At 38.6% G+C, this 14,777-nt stretch overlaps 1 long non-coding RNA gene across 1 annotated transcript; it reads left to right on the top strand.

Annotated features, from left to right (window-relative positions):
* Positions 1-3,445: 3,445 nt before the first annotated feature.
* On the top strand, positions 3,446-6,584 carry LOC138188661 (uncharacterized). The gene is made up of 2 exons (XR_011175604.1): positions 3,446-3,798; positions 6,257-6,584. It is a non-coding gene; the product is annotated as an uncharacterized LOC138188661 (long non-coding RNA).
* Positions 6,585-14,777: the final 8,193 nt, after the last annotated feature.

The raw sequence follows: 14,777 nt of genomic DNA, 5'->3' as shown, positions 1-14,777 counted from the left end.
TAGTAGTTCTTTGATTTCTGTAGCGTCATTGATGTTGTTGTTCTGGTTTTGGTTGTCTAAGGGTGTTGATTGTTTAGTTACTTGCGCGTAGCTTCGGCTACCAAAGGTGTTGGTATTATTGTGGTTGATATCCATCACGTGCTGTACATTTGTTGATGTCACAGTTTCAGTGCTATCCTCTTGCGCGTGAAGATTGTTGTGTGTCCTGTTTGGAAGCGGCGGAAACAGTTTACGTTGCAGTTGCTTTCTGACTACACAACCTTTGTAGCTGGCTGGGTGGTTTCTACCGTAGTTGCAGCACTTTACATCGTTTGTTTTTCCCGTGTATGGGCAGTTCGTTGTTAGATGCATTTCTGCGCATTTGACACACGCCGGGTTTCTGTTGCAGCAATTCTTTGTATGTCCATATTGTTGACACCACATATACATTGCGGTATGTCATTTTTATGTCTGGGTGGCTCAACTGTAATTATTGTGTTTAGAACTTTTTTAACTTCGAAAATTTCCTTGTTGTTGTTTTTGGGTTCGAGTTCAATTAGAAATAGCGGTAGTGGTTGTTTGGTATCATACCTGGTTATGTTGTTTATAGTTCTTACTTGATGCCCGATTTTGGCTAATTCCTGGCATATGTTATTTGTGTTTGTTTTTGGGTGTAATCCTCTGATTACTGCTTTATAACTTTTATCAGTTTTCAGCTGGTAAGTGTGATACCCATCGTTTTTTTCTTTAAGTGCTTTTGTCACTTTTCTGAAAATTTCGGGGGTGTTCGTTTGTACTTTCACCTGGTCTAGTTTTAATTGTTTTATGCTGTAATTTTCTTTTCTCGCCGTGTTGTTAAGTAGTTCGATGAGGGGATCTGTTATTTGGGCTTCTATGTAGATTGGCGGTGGTTTGGCGATGTGGATTATTGGTTTTTCCGCTGGGTCTATTTCCATTTCTTGTGGCAGTGCGCTGAATGAGTGTTGGAGAGGAATTTCTTGTAGCCATTGTTGCCTTCCCGTTTCTCCAGCCCACCTAGCATTTGTATTTGATGTTATTTTTCGTTTTTTACTGGGAGTTACAACCTTCCAGTTTTCATTCTGGTGTGATAGATCGTTGTTGATGTTATTCTTCTCGTCATTCTTTTGTGTAGTTTCCATTTCTGTTTCCTTTATAACTAAGCAATCATGATCTTCGTTTGTTGATTGATTTGGGTTTGTTATATCTACAGCTCTGTTTATAAAATGTTTCGCCTTTGTTTAATATTTTTATTGGTGGTATTTGTTGCATATTTTCCATTATTTAGCGACTGGTTCTGTCTTGAGTCACTTTCTTTCCCTCACTTGTCGCACTTACGGAAGCATTGATTCACACGTCCGCATAGCCCGGCTGCACGGACAGAACTAAGATGGTCTCCTTGACAGAGGATGCACTTCGCAGGGGTTTCTGGAGATTTCGTGCACTGCTCAGTAGGGTGTATACCTGCACATTTAACGCAGCGGAAATTACGGTTGCAGTATTTCTGCGTGTGACCGTACCTTTGGCACCGTTTACATTGCACTATCTCTTTCTTTATTAAAGGAGGTTCGATTTTTACTACCGAGTTCATTAGTAGAGTTATGTTATAGATTTGTTTGTTATTTGGTTTTTGTTTTAAGTCGATGAAGAATAGAGATAGCGGGTCTTTCGAGACTCTATGCGTTATGTTGCTGACGTTGATAACTTCGTGGCCGTGTTTTAAGAGTTCGAGTTTGAGTTCATCTATGTCTGCTGAGTGGTGGATGTTGCGTAGAACCACTCGGAAAGGTCTTTCGTGTTTGAGCTGGTATGTATGAAAGTTGACGTTCATGGTCTTAAGTAGTTTGGTGAGTCTTCTATATTCATCAGGGTTTGTTGGCAGAATTTTAACTTGGTTATTATTTATTTTTAGTTTATATTCCTCTTTGTTGATATCTTTCTCAATCGACTTTACCATTGTTTGTATATCGATAACATCATCAACAAATATAGGTGGGGGAGGGGAATTTTTTTGCGTTCTTCCCTGTTTGTATTTACGGTTTATTTGGGCGATGCGTTCGATTTTTGGTTTTTTCGCATTGTTTATCTTTTCGATGAGCTTTTCGTTGAGCTTTTTGCGCAGCTCTACTAGTTTGGGGCATTCATGTGCTCCTCCGTGGTGTGTCGGGTAGAGTCCCCGTTGCGTGTCTGGCCTCCCTGTGTCGTTGCCGTTTATCTGTACGTCTTTCGTTTTGTTTCGGTCGTGTGATGTTCCAACCAGGGACGTAGCATGCCTGCTTGCTTTATTTCGTAATTCTTCCTTCCTTTTCTTTATGTTTTCCAGGATCGTATTTTGCATTGTTGATGTTTTCGTTGATATTGATTGTGGGTGATCCTGTAGTTGATATAAACTGGATTCTTGTGGTTGTAGGACTTCGAATCTGTTTTTTGTTGGAATTGCTAACGTATTACACTGCTGTTGGTGTTCTTGGTCGTCTTTTGCGATATAATTTTTCTTTTCGTGGCTTTTTTTATTGCGTTTATGGCGGGGTCCGCTTCCTTGCTTTTGGCTTCATTATCGTTGTCTCCTATTCTTTTTATTTATAGTGATGATAGTACGTGCACCATTTTTCAATTTTTGTCACTTTCTCCACTTTTTTGTTTTTTGTTTTTTTTTTGTTTCTTTTCTATCACTAAATAACTCATAAAAGAAAGGTATTAAACAAAAAATAATAACACAAAAGACAACCAAAGACACTAACAGCATCATAAGACTTTCCGCACAGAAGACGTGGAAACTCAACACGCAGCCAAATCTGGTGACCAGAGCTAAAGGGTTAGAGGACAAACAGGAAAGCACAGACAAAGAAAAACATTACACCCAAGAAGAAAAGGCAAGCACAAACTGGACCAACAAAAGTGCCACAAAGCCAAATGCAATTGTGGAATTAATAAAAAAAACAGAATGAGGTACTACGAGGCAAAAAGGGAAGACACACACCCTCCACGCCATCGAAGCAATCAACGCGGCAAACGTGGTAAACCCTATCGAACAACCCAAAAGGCCCACCCCTAACGGCAACGACACAGGGAGGCCAGACACGCAACGGGGACTCTACCCGACACACCACGGAGGAGGACATGAATGCCCCAAACTAGTAGAACTGCGCAAAAAGCTCAACAAAAAGCTCATCGAAAAGATAAACAATGCGAAAAAACCAAAAATCGAACGCATCACCCAAATAAACCGTAAATACAAACAGGGAAGAACGCAAAAAAATTCCACTCCCCCACCTATATTTGTTGATGATGTCATCGATATACAAACAATGGTAAAGTCGATTGAGAAAGATATCAACAAAGAGGAATATAAACTAAAAATAAATAATAACCAAGTCAAAATTCTGCCGACAAACCCTGATGAATATAGAAGACTCACCAAACTACTTAAGACCATGAACGTCAATTTTCATACATACCAGCTCAAACACGAAAGACCTTTCCGAGTGGTTCTACGCAACAACCACCACTCAGCAGACATAGATGAACTCAAATTCGAACTCTTAAAACACAGCCACGAAGTTATCAACGTCAGCAACATAAGGCATAGAGTCTCGAAAGACCCGCTATCTCTATTCTTCATCGACTTAAAACAAAAACCAAATAACAAACAAATCTATAACATAACTCTACTAATGAACTCGGTAGTAAAAATCGAACCTCCTTTAATAAAGAAAGAGATAGTGCAATGTAAACGGTGCCAAAGGTACGGTCACACGCAGAAATACTGCAACCGTAATTTCCGCTGCGTTAAATGTGCAGGTATACACCCTACTGAGCAGTGCACGAAATCTCCAGAAACCCCTGCGAAGTGCATCCTCTGTCAAGGAGACCATCTTAGTTCTGTCCGTGCAGCCGGGCTATGCGGACGTGTGAATCAGTGCTTCCGTAAGTGCGACAAGTGGGGGAAAGAAAGTGACTCAAGACAGAACCAATCGCTAAATAATGGAAAATATGCAACAAATACCACCAATAAAAATATTAAACAAAGGCGAAACATTTTATAAACAGAGCTGTAGATATAACAAACCCAAATCAATCAACAAACGATCATGATTGCTCAGTTATAAAGGAAACAGAAATGGAAACTACACAAAAGAATGACGAGAAGAATAACATCAACAACGATCTATCACACCAGAATGAAAACTGGAAGGTTGTAACTCCCAGTAAAAAACGAAAAACAACATCAAATACAAATGCTAGGAGGGCTGGAGGAACGGGAAGGCAACAATGGCTACAAGAAATTCCTCTCCAACACTCATTCAGCGCACTGCCACAAGAAATGGAAATAGACCCAGCGGGAAAACCAATAATCCACATCGCCAAACCACCGCCACTCTACATAGAAGCCCAAATAATAGACCCCCTCATCGAACTACTTAACAACACGGCGAGAAAAGAAAATTATAGCATAAAACAATTAAAACTAGACCAGGTGAAAGTACAAACGAACACCCCCGAAATTTTCAGAAAAGTGACAAAAGCACTTCAAGAAAAAAACGCTGGGTATCACACTTACCAGCTGAAAACTGATAAAAGTTATAAAGCAGTAATCAGAGGATTACACCCAAAAACAAACACAAATATCATATGCCAGGAATTAGCCAAAATCGGGCATCAAGTAAGAACTATAAACAACATAACCAGGTATGATACCAAACAACCACTAGCGCTATTTCTAATTGAACTCGAACCCAAAAACAACAACAAGGAAATTTTCGAAGTTAAAAAAGTTCTAAACACAATAATTACAGTTGAGCCACCCAGACATAAAAATGACATACCGCAATGTATATGTGTTGTCAACAATATGGACATACAAAGAATTGCTGCAACAGAAACCCGGCGTGTGTCAAATGCGCAGAAATGCATCTAACAACGAACTGCCCATACACGGGAAAAACAAACGATGTAAAGTGCTGCAACTACGGTAGAAACCACCCAGCCAGCTACAAAGGTTGTGTAGTCAGAAAGCAACTGCAACGTAAACTGTTTCCGCCGCTTCCAAACAGGACACACAACAATCTTCACGCGCAAGAGGATAGCACTGATACTGTGACATCAACAAATGTACAGCACGTGATGGATATCAACCACAATAATACCAACACCTTTGGTAGCCGAAGCTACGCGCAAGTAACTAAACAATCAACACCCTTAAACAACCAAAACCAGAACAACAACATCAATGACGCTACAGAAATCAAAGAACTACTAAAGCAATCCATCAAAAACACCGAAATGCTAACATAAATGATAAGCGAACAAAACGCGGTCCTCAGACAGCAAACGCAACAAATCACAGTCATGTTACAACTTCAGTTCCCTGGTGAGAGTTCGCTGTTGAGTGCCGAAGAGTGCAGACGTGTGTCTAGTGCTCTGTGGAGTTCGTAAAACAACACGTGACGTCCATCCGTCGTAAGTGAACATAGCCAAGTGTTTCCTATCTTTTTAGAGAAAAATTCCTACGCTCCTAACCTCTACCCGAATCATAGCCTCATAGCCTCTCGACTAGTTATTCAACTCGAATTAACTAGCTCGATGATGGCCCAGGAATGACGACAAGGCTCTCCTGAGCAAATCCGCAATTGCTTCGCGCTACCTCCTCCGTGGCAAAAGTGCAACAGATCCCCCCGTACTAATGACGCCAAAAACTCTAAAAAGCGAAAAATAGAAGCATCAAAAATAAACACAAACGCCACCCAGAACGAACAGTCAACAAACCAACTAACCACATGCAATCGACACGTCATATTGGAATCCAGAAACGACGCCATGGAAATTGCAGACCCACCAACAAACCAACACACCCAAAGAAATTCCCCTCCCCCACCTATATTTGTTGATGATGTCATCGATATACACACAATGGTAAAGTCCATTGAGAAAGATATCTCCAAAGAGAACTACAACCTAAAAACAAATAATAACAAAGTAAAAATCCTGCCGACAAACCCTGATGCATATAGAAGACTCACCAAACTATTAAAGACCATGAACGGCAATTTCCATACATACCAGCTCAAACACGAAAGACCTTTCCGAGTGGTTCTACGCAACATCCACCACTCAGCAAACTTAGATGAATTGAAATTTGAACTTTTAAAACACGGCCACGAAGTAATCAACGTTAGTAACATAAAGCATAGAATCTCGAAAGACCTGTTATCCTTATTTTTTATTGACATAAAATAAAATACCTGCGTTAAATGTGCAGGTACACACCCCACTGACCAGTGCACTAAATCACCGGAAACCCCAGCGAAGTGAATCCACTGTCAAGGTGACCATCCTGCTAACTGCAAAGGTTGCTCAGCCTACAAAGCCCTATATATAAATAAGTATCCTAAACTCAGAGCCAAAGAGACAACCACAGACCGGCTCGGGGAACCGAGGTGAACAGACGTGTGTAAGCAATCGTGCGCTACAGTGAAGTGATTCAGAGAAGTGTTACGAATAGTGATAGTGAGGGGAAGTCCAACAATGCAGCAACAGATACCAATAATCAAGATTGCAACCAAAGGAGAAAAGTATTATATAAACGGGTCGGTAGATTTACCAGGCATAAAGCAACAGCAGCAGAGTAATAACAATCAAAACGATATGGCTACAGAAGAAATGGAAGAGCAGTGGAGACAGGAGGAGCGCAGCCACGATAACGAAAGATGTTACCAGGACGAAAACTGGAAGCTAGCAAAGACTAGCAAAAAACGTAAAATAATTCCAGGCACAAGTGCCGCAGGAAATCTAGATACAGAAAAGCAGCGATGGCTGCAAGAATTACAATTAAGAAATTCCTTCAGCTCGCTAACGGAAGAAATAGACGATGACCCAACAAGCAAAATCACAACTCAACCAACACACATTACAAAACCACCACCAATATTTGTCGAGGCGCAAATAATAGACCCGCTTATTGATAGATTAAACAACATAGCTGGGAAGGAAAATTACACAATGAAACAAGTAAAATTGGAACAGGTAAAAATCCAAACAAACTCCCCAGAAAGAGATATAAAAGTAATAAACGAACTTAAGGAGAAAAATGCTATATACCACACGTACCAGCTCAAAACAGAAAGGAGCTACAAAGTAATCATAAGAGGACTACATCCAAAAACAAACATAGAATAATTAAGTGAGGAACTAAAAAAAATAGGACACTAATCAAGAACAATCAATAATATGATCAGGTATGACACCAAACAACCACTAACATTATTCCTAATTGAACTAGAACCGGGAACCAACAATAAAGCAATATATGAAGTCGGTTCGCAATAGATCAGTTGATAACTACCAACCACAACAAAGTATAACGGATGATGAAACATTATTGAAAGCACAATATGAACCAAACGCTATAAACATAAACATAGATCCCCAAGGTAACCGAAGCTATGCGCAAGTAACCCAAAACATTAGCCAAGCAACGCTCACAAACAATCAGAATCAAAGCAACAACATCGAAGACGTTACAGAAATCAAAGAAATGCTCAAACAATCCAATAAAAGTACGGAGATATGAGGAAAAATGGTAAGTGAGCTAAACACAATACTAAAGCAACAAGTACAACAAACAACAGTCATGTTACAACTACTCACAAACTTGCTAAGTAAAAAATAGAGATGGACATGTTGAAAATAGCAGCCTGGAACTCCAATGGCTTGCAACAGCCAACCCAAAAAACTAAAACATTTTTGTATAAAAATAATATTGATATACTACTTGTCTCAGAAACACATTTCACTCTAAAAAGTTACATGAAAATACCATACTACACCATCTACGACACCAAACACCCCTCAGGTAAAGCACATGGAGGAACTGCAGTAATAATAAAAAATGACATCAAGCATCATCTACATAGTCACACAAATCAAGAACACTTACACGCAACCACTGTCACAATACAAACCAATGACAATTGCTTCCAGATATCAGAGTTATGCTCGCGAAGGAGCGAGCAGAAAGGGGAGAAAGAAAAACTCTCACCCTTGTAGGATAAGACGATGGAGAAGGATGGCAGTCAGGCGACCTAGAGCCGCTCCATCGTCGTCCCAACGGACCACGACTAGAAGGAGCGACAGCGCTAGGGGCAATGCCCCCCCCCCCCCTAACGCCAATTCAATAGTCAGGAAGTATTAGGACTGGCTCGAAGAAGAGGACGCAGGAAGGGGGTGCAACAGATGTTAATTCATAAGAGGTTCCTGGAGCACTCCTGTCATACGCGTAGGATGGTCATCGTGGAGTTTTAGTCAGTAGGAGTCCGACACTACTCTGCTGTAGCGCGATTATTGCAACAGCGGAGTGTCCATGAGGATTTCTCCACGTACAAAAAAAAAAAAAGAAAAAGATGGCAAACAAATGAAGAAGTGGAAAATGCCAGCAACACAACTGATAAACGCTGCACCATACTCAGCACAACAGCGCAAGAAGTTACACACTTAATTAAGGCAAGAAAGACAAGTAAAGCACCAGGATTTGATTTGATCAATGGAAAAATCTTAAAAAACCTTCCTCCAAGGGCAATAAGACTAACAACGATAATATTCTAAGAATTTCTAAGAATTCTAAGAAACTTCCCTGCACTATGGAAAATAGCACAGATCGTAATGTTACCCAAACCAAACAAAAACCCACATCTAACTGCATCCTACAGGGCAATATCATTACTACCTGCGTTTTCCAAATTACTAGAAAAGATAATATATAACCGCCTAAAACCAACAATAGAAGAAGAAAAACTAATACCGGACCATCAATTTGGATTCAGGAATAAACACTCCACAATAGAACAAATGCACAGACTCGTCAATGAAATATTACAGGCGCTGGAAACAAAACAATATTGTATGGCACTCCTTATGGACATCGAAAAAGCATTTGACAAAGTTAACCATGAAAAACTTCTTCAAACATTCAAAAAGCAATTTCCAGAACAAATCTACAAACTATTCAAATCTTACTTAAACAATAGAACTTTTGTAGTAAAAATAAATGATGCATATTCTGAAATTAAGGATATCAAGGAAGGAGTACCGCAAGTATACACACTATATACGGCAGACATACCAACAACTGTCAACAGCAAAATACTAACGTTCGCCAAACATACACAATGGGGTAGCAGACTGGACACAGTAAGAGATAAAAAATCTCTTAAATAGCATAATCACCAATAATCTGAACTACCTCACCACATACGAACCCACACACTGGCCCACTGACACTAACAAAATACCCGACCTACTTGACTTCTTCGTAACTAAAAATATCTCGCCAAGATACGTCCAAACCAACTCCTCGGCTGATCTTTCTTCTGACCATTCCCCCGTGATAGCAACAATCAGTTCAACAATTATCGGGAATACACCTAATGGCTTTATTCATAACCAACTCACCAACTGGCAGCTCTTTAGAGAAGTCTTTAATCACTCAACTTCAGCCTTAACTTCACTAAAAACTAATGAAGATATTGAAGCAGCCACGGAATACTTAAACATGAGGATAATAAACGCTATCCGCTTCTCCACACCTACTAAGACTTCTATCAGCAAACGTGAATATCCCCATTACATATTAAAAAAAATAGCAGAAAAACGTAGACTAAGAAGAGTATGGCAGACCCATAGAACACCGGATGAAAAACACAAACTAAACAACGCAACTGGAAAGTTAACCAAAATCATTAAAAATTATAAAAATGACTGTTTTCATAAATATCTCTCCAATTTGTCCCCCACAGCTGACTCCAACTACTCATTATGCAAGGCTTCCAGGAAACTCACGCACCCTTCGCAAATAATCCCTCCAATCCGCCGTCCGCAAAGTGGATGGGGCGTAGCCCTATAGATAAAGCCAACCTGTTTGCTAATCACCTATCTAACGTATTTAAACCTCACTCCACCAAAACTGCCGTGGAAATAACTGAATACCTGCACTCTCCCCTCCAAATGTCCCCTCCTCTTAAACCCCTTCACTTCTGCAGAGATTATAGAATCAATCAGTCGCCTGAATCCCAAGAAAGCAGCGGGGCATGACCAAATATGTAATAAAGCAATCACGGAACTTCCCACAAAAGGGATTGCACTCATCACATCGATTTTCCGACAACCGATGTCGTTTCATCTCCGACATATATATATGTGTTTTTTCTTACGAGGAGAAGCCGACGTTTTCGTCAGAAAATCCATCGGCGGGCCCTGAAACTAAATGACGCAGGCCATCAGACCCCCGGATTATTTGTCACCACTGTAAGCACTACGGATATAAAGTGGTGGAGTGACGCAAGAGAATAAAATTGGACTAGGCGAAGAATATACGAAACCTAGAGGGAAACCGACCAGCCGCATCGTCGAAGGTATCTTGCTTCAAATGTCATTAGGAGGGCCATGTCGCGCCTAATTGTCCGTTATTGCGGAAAAGGAACAATAACAGCAGCACACCGAAAGGAATCGATAACTTCAATAACTAGCGTCGAGTCGACCTCTACGTAGTGGAAGCGGCAACTGGTACATCAAGTTATCTGGGTGAATCGTTTCCAGTATTGTATAAAAGTCCGCTTATGAACAGCGTTAATACAATCAATGACTGTAATGTAAAAAACATGTAAATCCTATTCCAAATATTTTATAACTACGTCACGCCGTCACGTTTAACGATACTTTTGCCAGAGCCACTTCACAACTGAAATTCTTTGTTTATTGAGTATGTAATATATGTAATATGTATTTTCTTGGGCAATAAACGTTATAATTAAAAATTAAAAAAGCACTCGTTCTCGTCCGATAACGAAAGTTAAGATGAAGAAAGTATTTAAATGAGTGACTGCTTGGGAACTCCGCGTAGTGCTCACCTTTTTATTTTTCCAATCTTTTTTACTTTCCTTAATAATCTATTTTTAATAGTCTATAATCTAAACATAGAGAAATAGAAATGTTTTAGTATTACGCGACTAGTACCATATATCACTCATTTTTGCACACATTTATATTTTTTCAAATATTCTTTTTTGTACATTAAAAGCAAATAAGAAAATCACTTATTTCAGCTAACTCTCATATCGCGCTGAATGGTCTCATTCTCATCTGAAGGCATTTTGAGAGATAGAATAGAGTTTGGTTCTTTTCATGTAAAAATTTGATTTCTCTGTGGTCATGCTAGCAGAGTCCTTTTTAGAGATATTTTTTATTTTGTTTGCCCAGTGTTGATTTATAGAGTTTGCGAATTCTTGTTTTAAACACAACTTTATTTTGTGCAAAAGGTACTTTAATAATTTTAAATCGTCTCTTTTGTCGTAGGAATAGTTTTATTTTATATTGTTTATTTTGCATGATATGAAGCTTTTGTTTCGTAATTTTTGTTCATTATAGATATAGGGCTCGAAAGCCGACATTTGTTTTATTTCTAGTGCGGATACTTGAAGGGCGGTTTGTACATGTTTTTCTATTTCGTCTACAAACGAGTCGATTTGCCTCTTTGTTAGGTTGACATTGTTGTGGATATTTAGATTGCAGTTCTTTTCGAGCTGATTTTGTAATATTTCCTACTTTGTTGTCTTTGTACTTGTACTTGGGTCCGTCACTCCGTGTTTCTAGCGTTAGGAAGTCAGATGTATTTTTGTTTATCTGGAACACGAGAGCGTTATGGTCGCAATCGTAGCCTATGGTTTTGAGCGTTTTAGTTGCCCGTAAATTAAGGAATTGTAATTGTGTGTCTTTAAGGCATATGACTAAGAAATGAGCCTCCTTTTGGTCAAGACTCAATCCTTTCTTCGTGCGTTTTTAATGATTGTTTTAGTTCGTTTAATTGTGTTTGTTGTTCATTTAGTGCTTTGAATATGCTTTCTTTAAAGGTTCGATAAGTTTATTACGTTCAGTTGTGGTATGGTTTTAATTGGGTTTGGATTTTGAATTACGCGCGGTAATAAATTTGTTTGATGTGGTTGGTTTTCGGAGACTTGGTTTCAGCTTATTCCTTGTCTTAGGATGTCTGAGAACCACAGTATGAATTTGCGGCTTATTTGTTTTTGATTCTTTGCATTTGTTGATATTTTCGCAAAGTTGTTTGCAAACTTTCTTCATACAACAAAGACATCCACTCCGAGCTTTCCTCCGTAATCACACAAGAACGAACTTTACTTATTCTCGTAACTACAGAGCAGTCACTTCATCTCTATACTTGTTCTCACGACTACAGAACAGTCAACTTGTGCTCTCGACTTCATCTCTATACTGAATCTCTAGACTTGTCACAAACAATAACATTCATGTAACAGTCAAATCCCACCAGTAACAGTTAACACCAGCTCGAATTAAAATACAGTTCAAGGAATAGCAAGCGTCAGAAGTCAAATCAGCAGAATCGCCAAGTCGAAGACAGTCAATCGACAGAAGATACATCATCGCAGACACCAACACGAAACGAGTCTCAGGTCGTACTCATTCGTAGTTTGTCATTCCATATACGTAACCTTGTATCACATTGAAGTTGTTGGATCGTTGAAAATATATATTAACCTGTTAATATCAGCGTTATATTCTTCCAACCACCCTTATTACTGAACCGAAATAAGGGATCGAACGATTCGTGGCGTCGATTATTCAAATTGTAACGGCTCCCGTTGGCGCGCTTCTTCGAGATCGCATCTCCCCGCGAACGGTCGAAAGTTCATTCAAATGGAAAGATCCATTTTTGCAGCATTTTCTTTTTGGTTGCTTCTTTCATTCTGTCTATCTTCTTTCTTTCTCTTATTTTCTTGATTCTTTTTATAGTGAGCATTATTTATCACTTTTCGTTATTGAATATCACTGTATAAATTGGCAAACTCACTAACAAGTCTTACGCATGGTATTTTTGGCCAGTGAAGTCTGACCTGCTGGGGTGTTCACAGCATTCTGACGAGAAAGAATACATTCAGAACGGTATGAGCGTTATCTGAAGTAATCAATTTTCTTATTTAATATTATTGAATAAAAAATATTTACGACGTACAATTATGTAGGAGGATAAAAAAGATATGTAAAATCTTGCCCGGTTTCGTTTTCAAGAAAATGGACTGTGAAGATAAGTAGGGGCAATTTCATAATTGATTTTCGCGAATACAAAGCGAAAAATGTCATTTTACATTTTGAACTTCATTATCGCCACGCGCAAGGAATCATCGTCCTTCGGTTTATGTCACAATTTTCGGCACATGTATTTTTGCATTCTTTCAAACGACATATTCCGAATTCCAAATATTGAATAAATGTAACATCATCGGAAAATATAAACAAAGGAATATGTAAGTAAACGTGTATGCGAGAATGATACAACGTATGGTGATAATCGTTTAATACTAAAAAAATATTTTCTTGATATATACGACCATAGCTTATTAACACTTAGCCAACCGCGCGCGCCAGAGCGAGCTATACGCTTCTCCGTCCACCGTGCCCACACAGGCCAACCTATACGCTGTCCAGCATGCATTTTTCTAAGTAAGGACTAATATTCAGAAATACTTAAAAAACAAAGATTAAAAATTATTTAAGTAGTCCATTATATTTTGCGATAATGATTTCTTTTAACGATTTCACATATCGTTTATACAAAACATCAAATTAAAATTATATATTAAAAGTATAAAAAGATATAGGTAAAATTAAAAATATTAAAGATGACTAAAGATAAATGACACGACTCGAACGTGAAGTTAAAAATTCATAATGCATTTTAATATTTTTTTACAGTGTGATATCGTTCGACTATATCTTTATTTAGTCATAACTGATAGTATAACTTTTTAATTAATTTTAAAACCACTAAATTGGTGTATTTTATTACACATTGTACTTTATAAAAGCAGAAATAGAGTCGCAATTAATTAGGGTCAATTCCAGGTAAACAATAACTCATAATAACAACAACAAAAAAGAAAATGAATTGGAAATGTAAAAAAAGAAGACCTGCCAATTCGGTTGACTCAGAGTTAAGAAAAGTAAAAAAAGCCAACACCACACGGAGTTCCCAAGCGGTCACCCATCTAAGTACTAACCGTGCCCAGCGCTGCTTGACTTTCGTGATCGGACGAGAACGAGTACTTTTTTTTTTTTTTTATAATGTTTATTAAGCCAAGGATACAATTTTCGTTACATTTTGATATTCAAATAAACTGTGAATTTTGGTAATGGTGTGCTAGGCAAAAGTACCGATACGCGACGGTACGACGTAGCCATACTATATTATGTGTCGGTGTTTTACAATTTTTTTGTGATTTTTGTCTATTCTTTGGATTTAAGCCGCTGGGGGGCGGAGCTTTTATGTAATTTTGTTCTTGCTTGATTTTTTTTTGTCCTGAAACTTGGTCGCAAAACAGGACTTATCGGTAATTTACATTTTGGCGCTGAATGCCTTTGGAGGGGATAATAGGGAGGGGGCGGGGGAGGGGGATGTCAAATAGGTTTATTTACAATATTTACATATTATTTACAATTACACCTGTGTTATGCGGTGTCAGAGATGTGTTCTGTCGGTTTACTGGTTTTCTCTCTTGTTTTATTTTGGATTTGAAATCCACCAATATTTCTTTGTGTTTTTTCTGTGTTTGTCTTTAGCGTCTTTCAGAGGGAGGGCCATGTTGTATCTCCACCTAGTGTCTGCGGTTTGTCCGTTTAAGTTTTCTTCGTAGAGTATGGTTTTGGTTCCTATTTTTCTTTTTATGTGGTATATTACTGGGATGTTATTTTGATCC

The sequence above is a fragment of the Bombus flavifrons genome, chromosome 17 (genome assembly GCF_040668555.2).
Source record: "Bombus flavifrons isolate JBK064 chromosome 17, iyBomFlav1_principal, whole genome shotgun sequence".
Lineage (NCBI taxonomy): Eukaryota > Metazoa > Arthropoda > Insecta > Hymenoptera > Apidae > Bombus > Bombus flavifrons.
Note: the sequence above shows the minus strand (reverse complement) of the source record. Positions and strands in the feature narration are given on the sequence as shown.